Source organism: Carettochelys insculpta, chromosome 7 (genome assembly GCF_033958435.1).
Source record: "Carettochelys insculpta isolate YL-2023 chromosome 7, ASM3395843v1, whole genome shotgun sequence".
Lineage (NCBI taxonomy): Eukaryota > Metazoa > Chordata > Testudines > Carettochelyidae > Carettochelys > Carettochelys insculpta.
Window position 1 is genome coordinate 67,111,821 of NC_134143.1, and position 14,118 is coordinate 67,125,938.

Consider the following 14,118-nt stretch of genomic DNA (forward strand, 5'->3'; position numbering starts at 1 on the left):
CCCCCAGCACATCACTGGCCATCTACAACCTACACAAAAGGATTTTACCACAAGATTACTGAGGGAGACATCCGAATTGGAATTCATTTGCAAGTTTGACACATTTAACCTTGGATTTAAACAGAGATCGCAATTTTCTTATGCATTACCATGGCAATTTCCTCACCTTTGATATTTGCAGGAATGGCACCCATCCCACTGAACTTAATTTACTTCTTCCATTAGTCCTATAAATGACAGCTGAATCCCTCCCCACACCACCTTCCTTTCCTTCTCCCTGCTATACACTCTGGATTTTTATTTTCTACTCAAATCTGGAGAAGATGGTCTTACCCAAGAAAGCTCACCACCTAAACTAAAAATCTGTTAAGTCTTTACGGTACTACAGGCCAGCTTGTTTTTTTGCGAGGCTAGGAATGGTACAGAGAAGGGCAGCAAAAAGGATTAGTGGTTCGTAAACTGGGACTGTTCAGCTTATAAAAGAAACTACTCAAGAAAGGGGATATGACAGATCTACAAAATCATGAATAGCATGGAGAAATTATTTACCCCTTCATATAAGACATGGGTGTCCCAATGGAATTAACAAGCAACAGATATAAAACAAAACAAATAAAAGCAAGTACTTCTTCCACCAATGCACAGTTAACCTATGGAACCTAAGGATATTGTGAAGGCCAAAAGTATCACTAGCTTCAAAAAATTAAGAGATAAATTCCTGGAGCACAGTTATTAGCTAAAATGATCAGGGATGCAATCCCATGCCCTGGATGCCTGAAGTCTAACTGCCAGAAGCTGGGAGTGGATAACAGGGGATGCATCTCTCAATAGCCTTGTTCTGTTTATTCTCCCCTGAAACACCCAGTATGGGCACTGGTCAGAAACATGATGGCTAAATATATCACTGGTATGACCCAGCATGGGTACTCCTATATTCTTATATAAACTGCTGAGATTAGGACAGTTATATAGGCAAAATTATTGCAGAGGAGGAAGGAAAGATGAAATGCATAAGTATAATGAAGTAAACCAGGTATTCATGCAACGAAAAGAATGGAACAATATAATTTTGTGGTGAAAAATGGGTTATGGTGAATAATATCAACAGAAGAGGAGGAGGGAGTTTCCAAGATTCCAGCCACAAAAGATCATCCGTCCATTCCAATAAACATCTCTGTCTTCTTTGATGCTACTGAATATCTTCTTCTGCCACAATGACTACAAAGATCCTTACACCGTGCTGCTGTAATTCAACATGACCAATCAAACACTCCACAAATCGGGATGCTTAAACTGTATGTTCACAGGAAGTGACCAGTCACCACATGGGTACCTTTACCGTTTGTGATTTCCCTAACAATATATTCTCTTTTGGACAGGGACCTTGCCTTCTTTTATTTTTGGAAAGCACCTCACACACTGTAGACACTACAAGAAAAGAAAAACAATTTGAAGGTAATTTATATCTGGAGACTGCACTCTAGCTGCATTTTGGAAGCATGTCTGATTAACATCTGTATTTAAATGCTAAGGTGATTGTCGCTTTGTAACAGCATTAGAAACCACAGAGGTTTTGAAGGCAATTTATCATCTGACGAAGTGGATCTTTGTCCACAAAAGCTTATGCTCCAAAAATTCTGTCAATCTATAAGGTGCCACAGGACTTCTCATTGTTTTTAAGTGCATGGTATAACAGGGTTTACTACATTTTTATTGAGTGCTATTTTCTCTTTTTGGTGACTGTTACATATTTTTAAGACATTTTTCCCTTCCTAAGTCTGTTTTTTCATCTCTACTGTAGTTGATTGTGCAGTGAAATCCTAAGGCTAAATCTGTATAATTCATTTCTGTGCAACACCACCACTGATGTCAACACAGAATTATTATTTTATCACAGAATAAAGCATAAATATGACTTTGAAATAGCCTGGGGGGAAAAAGTGGTCACAATATAGCCATTATGAAGAGATGTCTCCTCATGTATAAAAGTATGATAAAAGATACTTTTGGCCTCCTCATGTACAAAATGTATAAAAAGTACATTTATATGTACAGCAGCAAAGGAAACAGACAACTATCAGTTTCTTTCCTTTAAGATTTTCTTTTTCCAAGTTGGCTCCGGGATGAAAGTTCTTCTGTAAACTCTTGTGTCTTCTCTGCTGTGCAAATAAAAGCATTCAAACCAATCTGATAAACAGTGTGGCATGAATTGTTACAAAATGTCCATCCATCAAATATGTCTTCTAATACTAGGTTACAGCTCCATTTTTGAGTGTTACTGTCTACTCCCTCTGCTTTATTAAATTGTGGACAGGGTAAGCAAATAAGTGATGTGTCAGCAGTGAGATTTGTTTCCATGCAACATTCTTTTGTTCCATTTCCAGCAGGCATTTAGATAATCTAACTACTCAATATCGCACAGATAGAGTAAAACCTTACTATGGTATTTAGAAATGGTTTCTACCATTAGACCCCAATGAACATGAAAGAAGATCATTTAACTAACACTATATTAAATCTGAAGCATTATATTTTACAAAAAAAAATAAATCCAACATGACTGAAGACATTGTATTACAATAAACATTTATATTATTGTACATTACTATTTCAAGGAAGCATAGAAGAACAGGCTTTGTGCAAGGAAGATACTTGATTTTTCTGCATGATCTTGGGCAAGCTATTTAGCCTCGCAATACCTGAATTCTCTCATTCGCATGGGTATGTCTACACTGCAGCCCTAGTTCAAAATAAACTACTCCAGAATAGCTATTTTGAAACAGGGTTGCAACACTTCACTTTCGAAATGCATGGCCAGCGTACAGTGCATATTTTGAAATAAACACTACTCATAGAATGAGGGTTAGCAATTTTTAAATAACTCAGCTGTTACTTAGAAATTTCAAAATAACAGTTGTGTTGTGTAAACACAAAGATAGTTACTTTGAATTAACAGCTATTATTCAAAAAATAACTATGCTGTATATAACTACCCTCAGTGGGGATAATAATGATTATCCACCCCTGTAAAGGTATTTTGAAGTCTCTGCAACAGAAGAACAATTAAGTATTTCATATACAGAATTTGTGAATGATCTACATAAATATTTACTGAATATTAACAGTGTCTAGATTTCCTTGTCCCTTTCCCAAAACACATTATTGCTATTCTGTCACTAGTTTAATAATGGATATAGTCCATAGTCAGCATTCTTTTAGAGTAGGAGAGCTGCAATTTGACCTTTTGACCTCTGTGTACAGTCTGAGTACTGGTAGTACTTTTTGCAAGTCACCAATAGTCCTATTTACAACAGTGTCATTAATAATAACTTAAATGCAGAGCTTTGACTTTTAGATGGTGGTCAGTAGCATTAGCTGGTCTTCTTTTAGTCCACAGGCTGCAGGCAGGGAGGAGGGGTCGGGGCTGAGCTCCCACCTCACGCGCCGATGAAAATCAGCTCATGTATCACTCTTGGCATGGGTGCTGGGGGTTGCTGACCTCTGATAAGAATCAAACCTTCAGGAGTAAGAACTGGGTTTCTTATGGGTCCTCTATTATGTGTCATGCAACTTTCATAATTTCTCTTTCAACTTAAGTCAAATCTGAAGAAAAGTCTCAGGCAGTTCTAGCCTCAAACATACATTTAAAATGGCTTATTAAAACAACCCAGTAGATATCTCTTTAACTATTTTAAAAACACACATTTGAATATATGTAGTTTTTTTTCTTTGTTTACATTTAAGGATTTGCTGCAGTTTTTGCAAAACAAACATTGCAGCATTGCAGAAATTTCAATTTTTGGTTCTCATGACCCAGCTTACTTTCATTGTCCAAACTGAGTTCAATAGAATAGAAGCAGCATTACCAAAAAGCCCACACAAGGTCCAGACAAGGATTTTGAATTTTATCTAGTCTAAAAGGGGTTTGGAACCCCTGGCTCATGAAAGAGTAGGTTAACTCAATTTTATTCTGAGCCTATAAAATATTTTAAAGATAGGCCTTTTAAAAAGTTCTATTTCTAAAGGGACAGTACTTCATTATATAATTGATGTAGCTAAAATTACTTAAAACCAATAGACAATGGTCACACACATATTCAGCTGTTAACAGAATACAATTAATTGTTATATGTCTTCATTTACACATAGAACTGAGATCATAGAGCAATTTTTCACTTCTATGGATAGTGAAACGTATCCAAGATCCCACTAAGATATAACAAAACAAGTGCAACAACAGATTTTACATACACTTGGTTTTAATTATTCTTAGAAGCTGAAAATTTTGAGTTTTACAAATGCATCCTTCTCTAGCAGCTTCTGGACTTCTAGCATTACCTTGCAATATCACATTTTTTAGGCTCACCCCAAATCCCACTCTATAAGGGCAGGTCTACACAGCACAGTTGTTTAGAAATAACAGCCATTATTTTGAAACAACTGTCCTAGCATTTACCCAACACAATGACCATTTCGAAATAATTGTGAAATGGTGCTTGGCTTATTTTGAAATTGGTAACCCTCATTCTACCAGAAACAGTGCCTATTTCAAAATAAGGTGTTGTGCGTCCAACGGCTCTATTTGAGAACAGGCTGTGTGTCTGTAGACGCTGTATTTCAAAATAACCAGGTGCTATTTCGAAATGCACTTTTGTTTGTAGCAGCATTATTTCGAAATAAGTCTTCCAGAAGATAATAGCTCATCACGTAATAAATCATTTTGTTAGTATTTAAAGTGCTACATGACTGCTGTTTGGTTTTGTTAGAATACAGACTAACACAGCTACTTCTGTTACTATGGGAAGAATACAACAGATATATACAATTTCTTCTGTTTCATTATTTGGATGTATTCCTTCCAGTTTTCTGGATGCTTCTACTTGATTCCACAGTTTATCAGAAGTCTTTGATTTTATGGTGATCTTGATCATCATTAGAACCATCAGGGCAGAAACAGCTGTTCCTTTGATTTAATAAAGGGTCAAAAGTTGTGATGGTGGGCAATCCAAATGATAGACATGAAGCAACTGTTAAATTTTACAGATGTTTACATGAACAAGATCTTGCACATTGCAATATGTAGCCAATTCTTTTTATAGCCAAAACCTCAGGAGTGACTCCTCTTCATAACATCGTAGCAATACTGACCTTTAACAGTCACTAGTTTAGCAATTTCATATCCCAACAAAAGGTAACATTAATTTTTTTTAAACACTGCCACCTACTGACAGTTCAAAGATGCAATTCAACTGTTCCAATGTTCCTGAAGAAAGGTTATGAAAACAGTCAACTGTGTATTCCACATGTGTCATTTATAATTGGAGATCATGGAAAAGATAAAATTTCAAAAAGCCATCAAATTCTTCCGGAAAGGGATTGTGACTTCACATGTATACGGCACTCCACCCAATGGGGCCACAATCCTGATTAGGGGTTCTGAGCACTGCTGTATTATAAGTTTTAAATAATAGGAATAGAATTAATGAAAAATCTAAATTTAAGCTAGGAAAATACCTCTTTTTGCAAGGATGTATTGGAAGCATCTTCTGCAAATATGAATACATTATTGAGAATCTTGTGAAGTGGGACTGCACATTAAACACAAAATAACCATATTTAAACAATGTTAAATGTGTGACAGCTAGCTAAAAGCAAATACTTTTTTTGGATAAAAATTAAATTATACACCCTTCACGATTACTAGTGAGAAAAGGAAAGGTGACACCATTACTTTTGGGCTATTCGTTCCAAATGTTGTAGATCCCCTTACTCGCATGACTATTTCAAGGTGATCAAATTCCACCTCTATTGCTAGCATCACCAATCGGGGGCGGGGGGGGTGCCCCCCTAGGGGTTGTGAAAAAATTCCAGGGGGGGCACAAGGCGACCCAGCCCCCCCATCATTCCACCCACCCAAAGGGTAAGGCAGCCTTTGCTCCAAGCTCTCAGCCCCTGCCATTTGACATGGGTGACCCAAAGCAGCCTCTGTAAAAAGCAGGCAGCCGGCAAAGACCCACATGGAGCTAGCTGTCTCCTGCGAAGGGGAGTGAGTGTGGGTTGGGGACAGAAGGGGGAAGAGGATGGAGGTAGATGGGAGACTGGGATGCCTGGCTTGGGGGAGAGGAGGAGGTGAGAATGGGGGGCTTGGGGTGCCTGGCTTTGGGAGAGGGGAGGGGCAAGGGCAGTGTGGGCTCAAAGGCCTTGGGTGACCAGCTTGCGGGGCTCGTGGAGCCTGGGTGGCTGGCGCCAGCATTGTGAGGCTCAGGCTGGTGGGTTGCTGGCTGGCCCAGCAGCACTGGGCTGGTCCGGCTGGGGCTAGCAGACAGGTTAGCTGGCCCTGGCAACGTGGGGCTCAGGCAGGAGGCTGGCCCGGCTGTGCGGGGCCCCAGCAGCTGGTGGGTGGGCAGCTGGCCACAGCAGCGTGGATCTCAGTTGGGTGGCTTTCACAGCACAGGGCTCAGGCAGGCGGGCCGCTGGAGCAGACAGCTCTGGCGGCTGACACAGAGCTCAGGCAGCTGGCCAGTTGGGGCTGCATTAGGCACCCACAAGGGGCCAAGAAATACTATTTGTACTTTTTTCATTTTAAATAACATTTTTATATCACATTTTGTGTTTATTTTAAATTATGAATTGAATTTTTGGTTATAAGCGGAGTAAAGAAGCAGGAGAGCGTGAGGGTTTCTCAAAAACCAAAGGGGGGCATGATGCTCAAAAGTTTGGGAGCCACTGATCTGTTCCCACACGTGGGGTTTGGAGCCGCGCAGGTGACCTTGCACTCATCCTCTATAATGAAATGAAGCATTTTATTCTGCAAGGGGTAGCCATGTTAGTCTGTATCCACAAAAACAATGGGAAGTCCTAGGGCACCTTATAGATTAAACAGATATTTTGGAGCATAAGCTTTCATGGGCAAAGACCCATGTTGTCTGACAAAGCAGGTCTTTGCCCACGAAAGCTTACGCTCCAAAATATCTGTTTAATCTATAAGGTGCCCTAGGACTTCTCATTGTTTTTATTCCATATATTTAACATTGCAGACTATATGTAAATATGTTGTTGCACAAATACTAAATTTAAAATACCAACTGAAGACCATAATGAATTTAACCATGCTAACACAAGTAATTTGTGATTTGGAGTATTTCAGTAATTTAGTATGAGGTGGTGAGAATTTTCTAGAATTACAATGACCACCACTCTCTGACCCCAAAGAGAGTTGGTGAGGTATATAACCTTTCTAATCAATACTTTCCCCATTGTTTCTACAGAGATGCAGTTTACTCCTCCAAGCACAAAGTCAGGAAAAAACAAAAAGACAGGTTTGAAGGAAAGAACTCAATGAAGATTGAGTGGGATTGACTCCCTGCTCCACCAGTGTGGGATACAACGGCGAGGTGTTAGGTTCTGTTCATGCTCCCACACGCAGGCTCTCTGCCAGCAGATGATCTGTAGCACTGACTTGTCTCTTGGTATTGCCCTTCATTTGTGCATGAAGTGGGTAAGGAAGTCACTAAAAGCTGCACAGTCCTCAAGTGTCTTATCAGAAGAAACCCTTGTATGGCACATGGAGCTGGACAGTGCTCACAGAGGTCAAGGAAGCCACCTACTTGGATCTTTGCACCAGCTGCTTGCATGATAGTTCCACAGGGCTTGGGTGATAAAATGACATTGCATCTGACGAAGTGGATGTCGTTGCCCACGAAAGCTTATGCCCAAAATATATGTTGGTCTATAAGGTGCCACAGGATGTCTCAGTTTTTTGGTGATAAAATCCTTGGTAATAAGTCTGAGACTGTAGATGAGTTTGTGGTGTTTCATCTTCACCACTGAAGTTTAAGTGCCCACGAAGAGGAGAGTTACCCTAGACTTTTAAGAGAAGACGGTGACTCGAAAGGTCCAGTCCTTAATATTATTCTGCAGCTCTGCAGAACCCTAATGAGCTCTGGGTGATCAATTTTTCCATGACCCCACTGAAAATAGGACAAGAAATAATTATCTTAATCTGGAACAAGGAAGATTTAGGTTAGATATTGGGGGCGGGGCACAGGATAGATAAACCTGGAATAGGCTTTTAAAGTAGATTGTGGAATCCCCATCATTGGAAGGGTCTGGCTGGATATATCTGTCAGGGATTCTCTAGCTTCCCAAAATCTCTTCTGGTGCTACATTTCTCTGACTCAGCAACGAAGGGTCCTGTGGCACCTTTTTGACCAACAGAAAAGTTCTGAGCATGAGCTTTCGTGAGCAAAGACTCACTTCATCAGATGCTGGTTATGGAAATCAGATAAGGTTATGGTCTGCAGATTTCCATAACCAGCATCTGATGAAGTGAGTCTTTGCTCACGAAAAGTGCAGATTTTCCATAACCAGCATCATAACCAGCATCAACCAGTGGGGTCATGGAAGAATGCAGATTTCCATAACCAGCATCTGATGAAGTGAGTCTTTGCTCACGAAAGCTCATGCTCAGAACTTTTCTGTTGGTCAAAAAGGTGCCACAGGACCCTTCGTTGCTGTTATAGATCCAGACTAATACGGCTACCCCTCTGATATTTCTCTGGCTCATGTCTCATGACTAAAGCTATGATAATGACTACTCTAGCTGAACAACAAGTCCTGTGGCACCTTATAGACTAAGAGATATTTTGGAGCATAAGCTTTTGTGGGCAAAGACCTGCTTCATCAGATGCATGAGTAGGGGGTGGATGGGGTTTCAGAGGAGGCGGGTCTTTGCCCACGAAAGCTTATTCTCCAAAATATCTATTAATCTATAAGGTGCCACAGGACTTCTTGTTGTTCTCAAAGATAAAGACTAACATGGCTACCTCTCTGATACTCTAGATGAAGTGTCAGTTACATACACTGTTGCTTGAAATGATGTCTTGCCTACATCAATGAGGGCTTAGAACTGAGCCCTGTTGTCTATGAGGAAGTTTATCACGGAGCTCCAGAATTGTGGAGTAATTTAGGCAGCTGTACTTTGCTAACCATGTCTAGCCATTAGAAATTAAGAAACAGAAGAACAATTGATGAAAGCATCTTGACCTCTTGGGAAAGAGATGCCCTTGTCATTGGAGATAGAGCTGGTGCATTTGTAACCTAGGACTTCTCTGAAGCCACTTGCACAATTAAGAAGTTGAGTGCTGGGTGGGCAAATAATAGCTTGAGACAAAAATATCTTTCAGCTGTCTTAGGGGCACAGGAGGCAGGGGTATGCCACACATATGTCATGTTCCATAATGGCTTCATTGACTGGGAGGCAAACCTACTAGGGCCAGACGGTTGAAGGATGTACAATAGACCATGCTGTGTGTCCTGGACCTCCTGAAGAAGTATCTGGAGCTAAGCTGCTGCTTCTCTTTGCAATAACTCCTGGTATTACCTGCGGACATCAGACAGGGATGGGAACCATGAACCAGTTGTTTCACTGGGAGAAAAGTAACAACATATCCATTGGAACCAGCAGATCCAGCTTGACTTCTTCCACCACAAACGCCAGTGACAGAGGAGAAGGGAGAGGATGTCTGAAGCACTGAATTCACCCCCTGAAAAGGTAGGTTCATGCTCTGCTGATGGTGCCATGGATAACAGTTGTAGGATGGCGGGGAGGATTCTCTTCCCCTTAATTTGCTTTCTTCACGCCTAGAAGTGTCTAAAGCAGGGGTTGGCAACCACAGGCATGTGTGTCAAACAGCACGTGAGCCGATTTTTGTTGGGATGCGGCAGAAGCACAGTCCCACTCCTCCTCCCGCATACACTGTTTACACCAGGCATAGCACCAGGAAGGGAGCAGAGGTGAGGGACTGAAGGACACTTCCCCTGCAGGAGTCAGTGCAGAGGATGCCTTCCCCCAAATTCTCACAGCTGCTCTGGGCTGGCAGGGGTGGAAAGGGCTGCGGAGCAACTTGTTCTCTCACGCCCACTGCAGTGACTGGCTCTCGAAGCTCCTGCTGGACAGGGAAAGGAGTGGTAGGAGAAGTGAGGCTCCCTCCCTATCGGGAGGGGACACAGACGACTCGTGCTGCGAGGGGAGCAGCAGCTGTAAAAGCAGGTGGTGCTGCCCCATTTAGGGACTCTGTGAAGGATGCCTAGGGCCCAGAAAGAGTGGTGGGCATGGGTGGGCAGCACTGAGATGGGGGTCTGGGAATGCTGTGAGGTCAAGAGACAGAGAGAGTCACAGCACCCCAGTGAGGAACCGTGGGGGGGCACCACTGAGCCCTGTGTGGGAGGCAGACTCCCAAGGGGCCATACCAGGACTCTGCTGGGTTCTGAGTGGGATAATTCTGCTCCCAGGAAGATTCCTGGCTGCCTTCCTCACCCCCTACCCTGGAGCAGATCCCCCCCAAGCCCTGTTAATTCGTACTTTAGGACTTGTTTTTTTAAAATTATTTCCTGTTGTTGCTCGGAACTGAGAGGAATAAAAGTCAGAGTTAGTTTCCAAAAAACAAACAAACAAAAAGATTCCTGTTCCTAAAGGAAGCTTCAGAAAAGTCCTTATCCACATCAGATGAGGAGAGATCAGCCCAGTCAGCCTCACCTGAGCAGCCGCACATGACCAATCACACAAGCACCTGATCCTGGTAAAGCTCCCTCCTGGGCTGGCGTTTTGCACAGCTGCACTTCCAGCCAGTGCCCTGCTCCTCCCACTTCCCCTGCCCTCTCATTGCTGCTTCCCAGCCTACTCTGACTCACCAGCAAAACAGAGAGGTTAAACACCTCATCCCCGCACAGACCAGGCCAGCTCCCAGCTGGGGCACTGCAAAGCCCTGGCTCCTTGCTTAAACAACACACTCTCTCCCCTCCAGTGCTCCATGCTCTCCTGCAGCTGACAAACTGGCTCTCAAGCAAATGCTGTGACTAGCATTTGTGTGCCAGTTACAGAGCTGGGACTGAGACACCCGTCTGGAGAAGCAAACAGGCTCTACACACTTCAGCTCAGTTTATCAGGGCGTGGGGCTGACTGCAGGACTGACACTGCTCCATACAGTGCACCAGAAGCAGAGCACTTGCTGCTTTCCAGCAGGCTCTGCAGCATACCTGCCTCAGGGACAACTCAGGACAGTAGCTGTGTACTGCCTGAGCTTGTTCCTCTCACTATAGACAACACCAACGCTGCCCTGTTAAGCTTAGCTGCTCAGCAGGGCTGGGACAGAGGGACTCCAGGCCTGCAAGAGGCACAGTCTACACAGAAGGCCCCTGAGCCTTCCTGCTGTGTGACTGGATAGGGCCTTGAGTTGCAGTCACCTACCTGGCATAAGGCCAGGTGTACATCCTGCTCTCCCACACCTGCCAGTCACCCAGGCCAGACACTGCTGCTGTTCCTCCTGCCTGTACTGTACTAGAGCAGCTGCAGGAGCACTGCCTAAGCCAAGGATCACACTGCATCTGCATCTTAATTTATTATTAACTGTTGCAAGCAGGACTATTAGTGTCTTTCAAATGCATTGCCGGCTCTGAGACCATACAGAGGTCAAAAGGTCAAATTTTGGCACTCTGCCTTGGAAAGGTTGCTGACCTCTGGTCTAAAGACAATCAGGTCTGACAGAAAAAGATTGTGGATAGCACTGAATGAAAATATCCTGCAGGAAGGTAAGCATTACAGTCATTCTTGGAGTCTGAGGAGTTCCTGAGTTGGGAACACAAATCTGGGGCTTCCAATGGTTTGGTATTCAGAGGTTCCCATGTGAGTTTTGACACCCACTGGTTCCATCTGGGAGCTCCATGTTTTGGTCCCTGGGACAAAACCAGATGGTTGGTTCTTTATACCTTTCCTTCTCGGATGGAAGATTTGTGTGGACTTAATTCCTTAGTACTCAGAGCGAGGATTCTCCTGACCTTTACAGACATGGGCAGATCTCTTTTCTTAGAGGCAAATCCAGACAGAGACTTGTCAAATTATCTACTCTTGTATAAAGGTTCTTTAGGCTCAAGTATTTTGCCCTCTATTCCAAGCCTTGTTCTTGGAGGGACACTACTTGCAGCCTGAGGCGACTGTTCAAGATTGAAGCAGGGTGGGGAGGAGGGAGGCAGCCTGGATCCAAACTGGGTCTCACAGCCTGCTCTAAAAGGTACTTCACACTTAGAGCTCATGTTCTTCACAAGTTTGAAAAGAAAAGCAGTATCTGAACATACTCCTGTAAATACAACCTATACACCATTAAGTTAAGATTACACTATATGGTGTTATGAGAACATGTTCCAAACTGAGGCTGGCAAACAGGATGATCTTAAACATGTATTCTGCTTAATTTGCAGTTAAGCTGTAAACCAGGTGATAAAAGCAGGAATGGAAACAAAGAAAGCTCAAACAAGTGAGACAAAAGAAACAGGATACATCCAAATAAACCTGGTGGGGAGACAGACTGGGCATGTGGTGGAGTCACTCTGCAATCCAACAAAGATTGTTAAAAGTCAGAGTATAATCCATGTATAGCTAGCAGGCTGTAATTCTGTAATTACTCAAGATATGGTTTGGATACTGCAAGGCTGTATGTAGGCAGCACCAGTTGGAGCTCCTTCAGTAAGGAATTGTAAAGAGCCCAAAGTTTCTTTAGGTGACACTGCTTCTCTTTAGTCTGGATTGTAGACTGGCATATTACAGAAAAATGGCAAATGCCACACTTGGTGACAATATGAATCTCTCCCAGGCATTAAGGCAGCACTAGTGTTATTTGCTGACAGAGAAGGAATGGGTGACAGTTCTCAAACTCAGGTCTCTTGGCATAGTTCTTCATAGGGAGAAACTTCCTGAAACAGGTAGTGCTATAGTTTAGTCTTCAATACAAAGCCTGAACTTACTAAAAACTACTTACAATATCTATTTACCAGTATAAAAGTTGAGGAGAGTCACAGCGGAGCCCTTTACACCCATGCTTTGAAGCATGAAGAGAATAACTGCTTCTGAACAGACACTACTTGTTACAAATCTCATGGAGCACATAGGTACTCATGCATGGAATCTATATAGGGACCAGTACTCAAACAAGATCAGATTTCTACTGAACCAACACTATTTCTAATGTTTCTGACCACATCTTGCTAAATTAAAACTTTTAAACATGAGGGCAACTAGCTCAAAGCTTCGAAGTCTATGATAATTAATGTATTTTATCTAAGAAACTTCTTAAGAAACTGAAGGTTAGTCTTTATTTTGCAATGACAACAAATCCAACTATCCCAAAAGCATGTTAGTGCCCTTTCTCTAAAGAAGAAAAAGCTTTAGCTACATCAGTTTTATGCAAAAATTACTATGATAGATCTACAGAAAATAAAGGGTTCCCATAATAGTAAGACCTCTGCCTCTATCAGTTAACATCAGTTTACAAAGTTTCATAGGAAGCTCCTGCTAACACATGAATGCTTGATATATTGTATTTTGACCAGAAATTCCTTTGTGACAAAGGCTCACGGCCAATGGCAAACACTCCATGAAATTATAATGATCTTCACTAAGCCTCATACAGCAGAGACATGCACCGTCTCTCAGGCTATCAAAACAAAAAGCAGTCAAGTAGCACTTTAAAGACTAGCAAAATAGTTTATTAGGTGAGATTTCGTGGGACAGACCCACTTCTTCAGACCATAGCCAGACCAGAACAGACTCAATATTTAAGGCACAGAGAAATACTGAGTCTGTTCTGGTCTGGCTATGGTCTGAAGAAGTGGGTCTGTCCCACGAAAGCTCACCTAATAAACTATTTTGCTAGTCTTTAAAGTGCTGCTTGACTGCTTTTTGTTTTGATAGTGTATAGACTAGCACGGCTTACTGTCTGTTACTCTCTCAGGCTATGTTTACACTACAGCGCTCTGTTGGCAGAAGTCACTGACAGAAAAGATATCCAGACAAAACTTCTGTTGACAGAGTGCAGCCACACACAAAGGCCAATCAGAAGAGCGCTCTGCTCTTTCGACAGAGCAGCTGGATGGCCCATCTGTTCTCTCGACAAAACAGGCACCTGAAAGCACAGCAGACAGGCTGCCCACTGTTCTGGATCCCCTGTTTGTTGAGAGAAAGCCTGCCAGAACATCCACACAGCTCTTTTGTCAACAGAATCTATCGATAGCAGCATTATATCTCATGGCTGAGAGGCAGAACACTGTTAGCAAAAGTGCTGAGTT

At 42.5% G+C, this 14,118-nt stretch overlaps 1 protein-coding gene across 7 annotated transcripts in view; it reads right to left on the reverse strand.

The window, feature by feature from the left end:
• Positions 1-14,118, reverse strand: part of ADD3 (adducin 3) — a 225,006-nt gene that overhangs the window by 68,339 nt on the left and 142,549 nt on the right. The gene's annotated exons all lie outside the window — the stretch shown is intronic.